An 11,783-nucleotide genomic window follows, 5' to 3' on the forward strand; every position below is an offset into this window, starting at 1 on the left:
TAGTCTTCTGAGAAAAATAATCACAGAATTCAGTGTGAGGAGGGGCAGGCCAGGGGTTTGAAGAATGCAAGAAAGGGTTGGTAGCTTCAAAGACCACCGGCTCTGTCCAAAGGACTCAGCACACCACTGGAAGCAGCTCCTACTTGTCAAAAGTGGGACAATTTGAACATGAAAAAATAACTGCAGTGGATTGAAACATGTCGAACATTCATTTTTTTAAAGTTTATCTTTATTGTTGATAGTATTACAGATGCCCCCTATATCCACCCCCCCCCCCATTGACCCCCTCTATCCAGCATGCTCCCACCCCAGGCCTTCACCACACTATCGTCTGTGTCCACGGGCTAGGCATATATGCATATGAATTCCCTGGTTTAATCTCTCCCCATCACCCATTTACCCACCCTCCCCCGCCTTCCCACTGAGATTTGTCAGTCTGTTCCATACTTCTATGTCTCTGGGTCTATTTTGTTCATCAGCTTATTTTGTTCAATCGATTCCACAAATGAGTGAGGTCATGTGATATTTGTCTTTCTCTGACTGATTTATTTTGCTTAGCATAATGCTCTCCAGGTCCCTCCATGCTGTGTCAAAGGGTAAGAGATCCTTCTTTTTTACTGCTGCATAATATTTCATGGTGTAAATGTGCCACCACTTTTTTATCCATTCATGTACTGATGGGCACTTGGGCTGTTTCCAGATCGTAGCTATTGCAAATTGTGCTGCTATGAACATAGGGGTCCAAATATTCTTTCTGATTGGTGTTTTAGGTTTCATAGGATATATTCCTAGAAGTGGGAACACTGGGTCAAATGGCAGTTCCAATTTTAATTTTTTGAAGAAACTCCATAATGTTTTCCATAATTGCTGCACCAGTCTGCATTCCCATCAGCAGTGTACTAGGGTTCCCTTTTCTCCACATCCTCTCCAGCACTTGTCATTTGTTGATTTGTTGATGATAGCCATTCTGACAGGTGTGAGGTGATACCTCATTGTCATTTTAATTTGCATCTCTCTAATGATTAGTGACTTTGAGCATGTTTTCATATGTCTCTTGGCCATCTGTATATCCACGTTGGAGAAGTGTCTATTTAGGTCCTTTGCCCATTTTTTAAATTGGATTGTCTTTCTTTTGTTAAGTTGTATGAGTTCCTAATTTTTTTTTTAACCCCTTAGCAGATATATCATTGACAAATATGTTCTCCCATACAGTGGGCTCCCTTTTTATTTTGTTGATGGTTTCTTTTGCTGTGCAGAAGCTTTTTATTTTGATGTAGTGCCATTTGTTTATTTTCTCCTTAGTTTCCTTTGCCTTAGGAGATGTATCAGTAAACATATTGCTATGAGAGATGTCTGAGATTTTGCTGCCTATGGTTTCTTCTAAGATCTTTATAGTTTCACAACTTACATTTAAGTCTTTTATCCATTTTGAGTTTATTCTTGTGTAAGTTGGTGATCTAGTCTTTCTTTCTTTCTTTCTTTCTTTCTTTTTTCTTTCTTTCTTTCTTTCTTCCTCTGCATGTACCTGTCCAATTTTCACCATTTATTGAAAAGACTGTCTTTACTCCACTGTATGCTCTTGCCTCCTTTGTCCAATATTAACTGAGCACAATGGCTTGGGTTCGCATCAAACATTTGATACACAAAACAATTCTTCACTGTTGGAAGGTGCTAGGGAACCAGCTCATTATTTTGAAGACAGATGAGTAAAGGGAAAGAATCTAGCATTATTTATTGTACCTTTCTGATATAAACTGTCCTACTGGGCCTCTTTTATAAAATATTCCAGATAATAAAAAAGGAAGGAAGCACCATTTTACAACATCTGATGAGCTAATGGATGTTGGCAGCGACCAGTGACTGCCAGCAACATAAGGAGAGACGATCAGCCATTATGGGCCTTCAGATGGAAGAATATGCCACCACCACGCAAGTCGTCTCGCCAAAGGAAAACCTGAGTCTTTGACCAGAGTCCTCAGAGTCTACATCTAACACGAAATTTGTAGGAGATTCAGAGGACAGTTAAATTACACCACAGGGCTTTGTCTGAGAAGCACAAATGAAATATTCACAGACATAATATAACGTCTGAGATTTACTTCAAAAATAATATAGTTGGAAAAATAGAATCATCTGTTGAGTGTGGGATGGAGGGCGAAGGTGGGGGTATGATGAGGCAGGATTGGCCATGAATGTTGGTGGTTGGGTTGGATCATGGCTGCAAGGTAGTTACTGTTCTTTATGTGTGTTGGAATTTTCCATTTTAAAAAGTTTTAAAAATAAAAGGAAAGTTCTGAAACCACTGCTCTGGGAAATTTGATTCACCCCATTTTATAGCAGATGAATTTAAAGGGTCACGAGCTAGCAGTGTGTGTCTTTGGGGATCATGGGAGGCCAGCATCTGTAACTTTCTCCTGCAAAATCCTGAATTAGGGGATAGGGGCAATGGACAGCAGAGGTGACCCTTCTTTGGAGTCTGTCAAAGTGTGATCTAAAGGCCGTCTCCCTCAGAATCATTTGTCACTTGCTAAAAATATAGATCCCTGGCATGCACCCTGACTAGAGGGAGGGGGCCTAGGAGTCTGTACTTTAACACGCTCCCAAGTGAGTCTGATGCTCAGCGAAGTTTGATAATAATTGCCCAAGAGTGTGGCTCAAGAGTCAAGGAGGTGTTGCATCAAGAGATGCTCAGTACGTTTTCCATCTTCTCATTGAAGAGGAGGGCAGGTCTTAGACCACAGTAAGGGCGCAGGGCTGGGAGGAGAGAGGGGCTGGACCGTACTCTGGGCTCCTGAAGATGGCTCCTTCGTGGTATTTATCTCTGTAGCCTCGGTGTCTGACTTGGAGGAGGTGCTCAGGAAGTATCTGCTGAATGAGGAACTGGCTTAGTGAGTGAATGAACGACTCAGGGGGCGAATTAATAAAGGCCTGTGAGGCCTGTGCTGGGGACTCAGCCAGAGCTGAGGAGGCAGGGCCGAGCCTCTGGGCTCATTTGGAGGAGGAGTGAAGGTGAGCAAAGTGCAGACCACAGGGTGGACAGACCCCGAGTGGCTGGTAGCTCAGGCCTGAACTCCACTGGGGCCGGCCTGCTGGCATTCCCAGTCACCAACGAAGGAGTTGTTCGTGGGATGGCCAGAAACTTCTGTGGCGGAACCAGCAGACACCTCCGTCTCTAAGCGTGGAGTTCTTGCTCTCTTTGCTTCAGGCCCGCAGGCCCCTTACTTTGGAAAAGTCTGTGGCACAGCGCATCCATGGCACCGACTCTTCTTACTTCAAAGTGAATACAAGAAGCCGGGTACCATATACCTCAATTTGGAGGTGCAGGCTGTTTTGAAGCCTGCTTGCCACTCAAGGAGGCTTCAGCAGAGGTGATTTCGGGGAGACGCTGGAGAAAACGGCATTCCGAAATTCCTGCCTGCTCCTTTGATCACTGGGGCTGCCCTCCCCCTGGCGGAGGCCGCTCCTCCAGCCTCCAGCGTCCTGTGGAAGGAGCCATCCCATCCCCATCTCCGCGCTGAAAGCCTCGGCTGGATTTCCAGACAGAAGAGGAAGTGGTGCGGTCTACCCAGAGCAGCTTGGCACGCAGAGGAGCTCTGGGATCTATTATCCTCCCGCGTGCAGATTTGATGGGGGAAGAGAACAAAGCGCAGAGCCAGCCAGAAACCACAGACCTGTAATCTTTCCAAATCCTGAAGGCGGCTTGTGTGCATCCCTCTCTACGTGGCGCCCAAATCTCCGAATCTCAGCGAGGCCGGGGGCGCCTGTTTCCCAGATCACAGCCGGGGTGGAAAGGGAAGACAAATCTGTTCTGTTTGGTTTCCATAGAATCGACCCGGAGATTAACTGCCAAGGTCTCAGTGACACACAATATCAATCACCGGCTAAATGTCATAACGAGAGCTGGGCAGGTTGTCAAGAGAGGCCTCCAGGTTGCTGTTACAGCTTCATATTTAAAGGTTTGGTCCCAGGAAACCAAGCGCCAAGTTGACGGCTACTTGGCCCATGTGCAGCATCAGCCCTTCTCTTCCCTCGGGTACCAAACCCGGCTCCTCCCTGAGGGGCCGGCCAGGTTACAGAGAGGGGGGACATGGGTTGTGTGTTCAAGACACACACACACAAACAAACATCTAACTGTTGACCTCAGGTAAGAGATGACAGGGAGTGGTGGGGACGGTGGCACCCTGGAGAGCGAGTGCCCCCTCTTGCATGCCCATGTGGTTTTCAAATGTAGGGGCTACAGCAGATGCTGTCCTTGCCCTGTCCCAGTCCTCGGCTCAGATCACCGCAATGTAAATGGACAGTGCCCTTCCCTGCTCAGGCCCCTGTATCCTCCTACTTGAGGGTATTTTCTGGCATTTGCACTGGTCAGGCCTAACACAGGGAGAGTTACTCCCAGAAGTCATTGGAATGAGGGGCAGGAGTTGGTGGATAAACACCCCACCTTCTTCCTCCCTGAGAGGGACCATTGTGAAGTCTGTTCTACACCGTCTCCTGGAGGCTCACTGCATGCTCGAGCGCCCCCCCCCACTCCCACCTCACACACCGCTCCCCGCTATCCCACCCCACTGAGAGTGGCAACCTGCTCACTCACACGTCCTTTGCTGGCTCCCTCCCCTCCCAATCTCACTTGTCCATTTGCTACTGTGCTTCTGGAGCACCTCTCAAATAGACCACCTGCACCCAAACCCTGGTCTCAGGGAACCTAAACGAAGATGCTGTTAATTCTAAAACATTTAAAGACACTGTGACAGCAGAGAATGCAGAGGCCCAGTGTATTGGACCACTAAGGCCTGGAGTGCCATTTCCCCTGTGAAACGGTGGCCTTGCCTTCGAGGCGTTATTTCCAGGAATAACACAGGGACCCCTCGTTAATTCTGACCCCCTTTCAGAATTTTCGATGGTACAGCTTGCATTTGGTTAAAGGCTTCCCTTGCCCAATGAGGAAAGGTTTTGATCTGAATTCAAAATGATAATTTCAACACCATGGTAAAAAAACAAAACAAAACAAACAAACAAAACCCAAACACTTTATATAGTTTTAATTTTTTAACTAGGAAAAAAATCCACCCAAATGTCAATACTGTGGGCAAGTGTCAGGACTCAGATTTTTTTTCCTGTTTTCTGTTTTGGGATTTTTAAAATAAATAATTATAATTTATAATGAATAACCGTGTCTTGTTTTTTAACTGTGCTAGCCACACAGAACAGTGTGGGCAGGAAGCTGCTGTGACTTCTGAGGTGAGATTATTCTGTCTTCCTTGCTCCTGGGACCTGGTGCTTTCTTGGGGCTCCTCCCGCTCCGTCCCTCTCTCCCTACACTCATGGTCTCATGGTCCTTCTCTGCTCTCACAGCCCCAGCCATCACTGAGGACTCCCAGGTCTACACGTCTCATCCTCCCCAGCTTCACTTTCCTTTTGATAACATGGAGCTACAAGAGGGAAGCAGGTGCTCTTTCAAACCCAGCCTGAACCGTTTGCTGGGTGGAGAGATGCATCATTCATTTCAGTGGGACAATTAAATCTCTACGTGGACCTGTTGAGCCTGCAGAGACTGGCCAGGTAGTAGCCACCCCCAGAAATGTGAACACAGAACAGGCCTCCTGCTTAGTAAAAAATATCCTTTGAAGATACTTTTGATGAGGAAAAGGTAAGTCCTGAAGCAGGACTCGGAAAAGAGGAGGGAAACGCAGGGAGCTAAGCTTCTGTATAAGAATGCAAGGCCAGTTCTGAGTCTGCTAGGCTCAGGGGTATGAGGGGTCCGGCTGCGGGTGGAGGAGGGAGGCCTTGAGGCCAGAGACAGCCAGGTGAGGAGAGTCCAGGGGACACAGCCACAGACTAGAAGGCACAGGGATTCCCAATACTCAGCTTTGCAGTGCCCCCTAGCTCTGTCAGCGCTCTCTCTGTCACCCTAGTCCTGGGTGAAACTGCTAAACATAACAGATAGCCCTGTTTATGGTGGTTTTGAGAAATCAAAGGGAAAGAAGCTTGTGCCAGTGGAGAGAAGAAGAAACCAGAAATGCATGAAGCAGCGTGTACAGTATGCTTCTGTTCTTATACAAAAATCCATTTCGCCAGAATAGTAACACTGCCTATACACTTATTTCAAGATGATGACATTATATGTGGTTTTTCTTCTTCTTAAGGAACTCTCTTCTAAAATTTCTGTGATGAACAGATATTGAGTAAATGGAGGGGAAAACGAAGCTGCAGAAGTTCTACTTCAGGATTGTTCTGGGCACGGTAGATGCTCACCCTCAACCTGTGGGCTGAGGCACAGGAAGGTGGCCTTCAGGACAAGGCCTGACCGGTGGTCCTTTGGTCTTGAGAGGAACTGAGAACTCTCCCAATGAGTGTGCGTCCTCCTTGAGGTCTCTGATGGCAGCAGCCAGGCCCAGGTCATGTCAGATGGTCCCACTAGTCCCTCAAGACTCCCAGGAAACCAGAGGAATCAGGTTTTGTGGGGCCTGAAGCTTCCACGGTATCTTTAAGAGAAAGAAAACCAAGTAGCCACTTGGACGTGAAAACCCAGAAAGAGGCCAGCACAGGTGCAGGGTCCGGAAGCTTCAGGGTGAATCCATGTCTGAGGGCAACTCTCTTCCCTTTTGTGTCAGAGGAAGAGGGCAGGGCTCCTCCTGTCCCCCGTGATGTCAGAGCCCGTGCCCATGTCCTTGACTTGCCTTAGCCTGGCCTTAGGCTACCTCAGCCAGCATCGGGTGCTGTGGTGGGTCACGAATGGGGATGATGGGCAGTGGCCTCTGTTCCTCTTTGACTTCACTCAGAAGTTAGGTCCACCCCCAAGTTCTGCTCACACATCCCTCCGTTAAGAGCTAGAGATGGGCTAAGCCAGAGATGACTCTGTCTTCCAGAAGTTTTGGGTCTAGTAGAATCATTTATAATCTAATATTTTAAAGCATTCTCCTCTTCCTTGAAGGTATTCTGTATCTGTGCACATGTGTACACTGTATGTTTATGTCCATAGTGCATTGGGATCACGGGGGAACGTCCGTCTGTGTTTAAATGCATGCATATTGCGTTTCTTCCATGACACCACCCCAGGTGGGCTTGCAACATGCCTGGAACGGAGGGGGACTAAGAATGTTATTGTGGTTGGGTCAATTACTCTATTAGGAGAGCAATGCCTACTGCCAGGGTCTGTGAGGGATGGAATTTGGCAGCAGTGTACATACAAAAAAAAAAGACATATTTTTAATTCACTACAAGTCAATGCTTGTCTTTCACATCTTAAATCTATAGAAATGATCCCAACCAGGAAATAAAAGTTGTGGAATTTTTAAAAATTAAAACTTGGACGTGAAAACCCAGGAATTTTTTTGTTGCCTATAATTTAATTCTTAATGTATCAGATATAATCCAAGTTTAACAGATTTTTTTTTTTTTTGGATTCTGGCAAATACGTTAACAGGAGGCAATTATGTGAATTAATATAAACTTCTTTTATTAAAAAAACAAAAGCCCTCATTTAAGGAGGTAATTTAATATTCCTTCTACGATGGTGTTGATGTCATTAACTTGTTTGATTAACTCTTCAAATGGTTTCAAAGTGCTTCAGGGTGGTAATTTATGAAGTCCTAATTGATGTCCCCAATCTTGGTTTGGCAGGGTTGGGCCTCCCGGAAACCGTGAGGAGGTTGGAGGCCCACACTCGGCTTCCTTCGCAGACAAGGCCCCGCGGGCCGGCTGGGATGGGCTGTACCTCTGTGCCGGGCCAGGGGGCGGCGGGGGGGCTCTGGCACAGGAGCTGAGAGGCTATGACGTCGGAGCAGCCCAGTTGTGGTTCCTGCCGCCCGAGCCCCTGAGCCCTGGCTTCCTCTGAAGATGTGTGGGAACGCTGCAGCAGTTTCACAGCGTGTGAACGCAGGGCTAGATGGCCTTGGGTTCAGGTCTCTCAAGAACCATTTCCCGCTGTGCTCTTTTGTGCGGGGGAAGATGGAGGCGGGGAGAGGACGCAGTGCTGCCCTCACCATGGGCCCACCACCTGTCCAGTCCAGGCCACTGTTCCTCACTAGGCCTGCCTCCTGATGCTGCACGGAGGCAGCTCTGGGCCTTGGGCCTTGGGCCTTGGGCCTTGGGAAGGCTGGGGGCCCAGTGCCCACCTCTTAAAGCAGCCACAAAAGTTCACTGCGAAATCCAGGGCCTGGCAGGACTCGGAGAAACGATCATGTGCTTGGTTACTTTTACCTTGTGCCCGGCAATTGTCTACTCTCAAAACCTCTAGACAGGGAACAGCTGCCCCCACTTTACAGCTGAGAAAATGAGGGTCAGGGAGGTTGTTAGTAACACGACACCAGGCTAGAAAGTGGTGAGGCGGGGACTCAACCCCAGCAGCCAAGCATCCTGAGCCATGTCAGTGGATGGGTCCCTCTATTCTTGGTCACAAAGTGGATGCTCCTGAGGGCAGGCCCGGGCCTCTCGGTGTGTGTCCGTCCTGATGTGAAGCACAGAGTGTGCGACATCTTGGAAAGACTCTCACTGCCTCAGGGTCTCATGTACACGCGTTAGCTTCCTCATCCGTTAAGTGCGGATAATGGCCGCCTTTCTGGTGTTGAGTTAAATGAGACGATACAAGTGCTTGGCACATCGACACGGGCTCAGAGAATGCTAGATTCTGAGTCGAGTGGGAAAGAGCGAGAAGAGCAGTTTGACTGGGGCCGAGGGTCTCCGGGGGTAGTTGTGGCAAACGGATGGGCGTGAAGAAGCCTGAACGGTCTCGGGTGATGGGCTCAGTTGTCCTGTATGAGCAGCAAGGCTTTGGGAGGAGGAGAAAGGACTCTCTCCAGGGTGTTAACATCTGCTGGCCGTGCCAGGCTGTAAGACTTGCCCCGTTAGTTACTGTGGAATCGGTGGGCCTGAAACCATCAAGGTCACCAGAGTGAACATTCAATCACCATCTGCTCAGGAGTCGGGCTGCAGAGGGCAAACGGAGCTGTTTCCTGGCCCGGAGCTCACTGACCTCCCCGACTCCTCAGACCCTATCCCCCATCGCACCCCTCATCCCTTTGCCCAAGGCTCTTTCCTTGGACAGGACTTAGCAGCCCTTCAAGTGTTGCTTCTAAATGTCATCTGACGGGACCACAATGATTTTGCCTTGAAGAGAACAAAGACGGGGCCACGAGGGAAAAGTCAGGGCAATAGAAGGGAAAAGTCAGAGCAATAGAAGAAGCTCCCTCGCTGCTGAGGCCTTGAGGGAGGCGCCCCTGTACAGGCTCTCCTCATGCCCTTCCTTCTTCTCCGAGTGTTTCCCTTGGAATGTTTTCCGCTTTCCTGAACAGTAAGAGCCGCCCACTCCCAGCATCTCTTGGGTCCCAGGCCCATGAGGTGCCTCTGGGGCCACAGGACCAGGCACCAGGGTTTAGTGAGTGGGAGACCCCTGGTCTCAGACACAGGATACCTTCCCACCCTCCTACCCACATGTGCGGGTGTCTTGGGCCAGTGGTTCTGTCCTTCCGTGATTCAGTCTCCCCATATTTACCAGGGCGTCATCCCAACCTCATCCCCCTCCCTCCCCACCAGGAATGGGAAAAGCTTGAACAATAGTCCCTCTGTCCAGATGGTGCCAGTGTTATTCCCAGGACACAGGGAGAATTCTCAGCCGTGGGATCTGAGTCCTTCATTGTGATTTGTGTTGCTCTACACATGATGTGGGTCACTCTGGTGTCTCCAGCTACCCCTCCCGCTGAGATTTTTCCCCTCCACTGGCTAAATGGATGAACGCAGACTTGCTGGAATGTGATACAATGCCTCCAGGGCCGCCGGAGGGCCCGCGGAGCTTTAACCCGCCCCATTCTCCTTTAGAAACAGGCATTGAACTGGAAGCACAGATTTGGAGGGAGGGGAGCGGAGAAAATTCCAGGGAGTCTCTAGAGAAAGATGGGTAACAAGAAGCCTTTCACACTAAAAGGATGTCAGCTGTTCAGAAATAGGGTGGAAAGGGGGTTTCTAATCCCTATACCCAGGCCCCCAGAGGACATTTGATGGGACCCAAGAGATGTCAGCCCCACCACCCCAGGGCCTTACCTGTGCGCTGGGGCCTGGCTGGGTCAGGGGGTGCTTGTCCGTGGGGTGTGCGGTGCCACACACCCGGCCACCCAGACTGGCATTTGAGAGCCTATTTTTAGGGTCAGATCTGCTGACGCTGACCTTGTGTGCCACGCAGTCTGAGAAGAAACCCGAGGCGTCTGCTTCGCCAGTGTGACCTGAAACCCCTGACTGTGGGAGTCCTGTACCTGGAGCCCACACGCCTGTCCCTGGCTCCACCACAGAGGCGGGTCACGTGGCTGCGGGGGTGGGGGTAGGGGCACAGGCTGGGGAAGTGCCCAGCTTTGTTTTGTTGGGATGGACAAGGCCAGGTGTCTGCGGAGCCCTGCCTGGCTCTGCCCTGGAACGGGGAGAACAGAGGAGGTTTGCGTGCTGGCCCCAGGCCTGTGGGAGCCTCCAGAAGACCTCTCCATTCCACTCTTTTCTGGGAGTCTGTGGAGCCACCTCTGGGGAGTGGATGCCATGGATGCAATGGATGCTGCATCACGGGAGGCGATCAGTGAATTGCCCCCAAGAAGGACTGTAGGCTTGCTCCGTTTTCAGCGTTGCTTCCTGTGAGACCTCCGGCAAGTGTCCAACCCCTCTGGGCTTCAGTGGGGAAAATAATCATAATGCCATCCTCTGATGTTGTTTTGTTGTGAGGGTTAAATGACATCAAGGAGGAAAAGTACATAGTGCCTGGCACGGGCTGAACATTTTAACATGCTAGATGGTATTAGGATGCCAAAAATATCTCCAATTCAAGTCATTCCCAGGTCTCTCTCTGTTCTTGGCAGCTCCTTCTCTCCATCTCCCGCCTCTTTGGCTCCAGCTTTCTTTCCTCCAGGATTCCCCACCAAGCCCTACTGCTGCGGCCTCCTTGTCAGTGTTGTGTGCTGTAGCCCTTTCCAGGCTTCCTTAATTTTTTAGTAAAATCTTTCCAAGGCTTCCTGCACTTCTTTCTAATGAGCGATGAGGTTTTCGGCCCTTCCCCTCATCCTCATCACCCCCTTTGTGGACTACACTGATGGGTGAAGGATTGGAGGGCGGGGGGATGGAGTCACCAGTCTCCCCTCATTCTTCACTTTACAGGGTCTTCTTGAGTCGGGTCATTATATTGTCCTCTGCAATTTTGTTTTCAAAAAAACCAAAGATCTTCCTCATACTTTGCTTGTTTAGCCTCTGCCCATTTTATTTGGAGTGATTATTTCTACTAGTATTTTTCATTGTGAAACTGCTCAGAGCCTTGGATTTTATTGATTTCTTGGCACAAAGAATATTCACAAGGCAGATTCTCAGGATCTGAGTGAACAAGGAGGTCAAAGTGTCAGGGCCATGTGTCGTGCTGTCCATGCTGGAGTGAGAACAGCAGGTCAAAGGCCCTTCTGCAGTTACCCCGAGAAGTAAAGGAGTCCGAGCTGCTGGAACTGACAAAGCCCGAAGAAAGATTTCCATCGAGGTGGGAACCCAGCCCCATCCCAACTCAAGGGCTAAGGGGGCAAGAGGGGCCTCTGAAGATGTTGGTTCAGCAGGGGGCCAAAATCAAATATATAAAGACATCTGAGATAGGTAGATGATTGACAAGAAAGGGAGATAATCTTTCACCACACTGTCTAGGAGGATATTCAAGTAAAGAAAGCCAGTAAAAGCCTTGGGTGGGTTGCTGGATCATCACTTCTATTAGAGTAGACCTTAAATGTGGTTGACCAGAAGACTGGTGAGCCCCTCTCCACATCCTCTGATCCTTC

The sequence above is a fragment of the Myotis yumanensis genome, unplaced genomic scaffold, assembly GCF_028538775.1.
Source record: "Myotis yumanensis isolate MYYU_CA2020_CCGP unplaced genomic scaffold, mMyoYum1.0.hap1 SCAF_13, whole genome shotgun sequence".
Classification (NCBI taxonomy): domain Eukaryota; kingdom Metazoa; phylum Chordata; class Mammalia; order Chiroptera; family Vespertilionidae; genus Myotis; species Myotis yumanensis.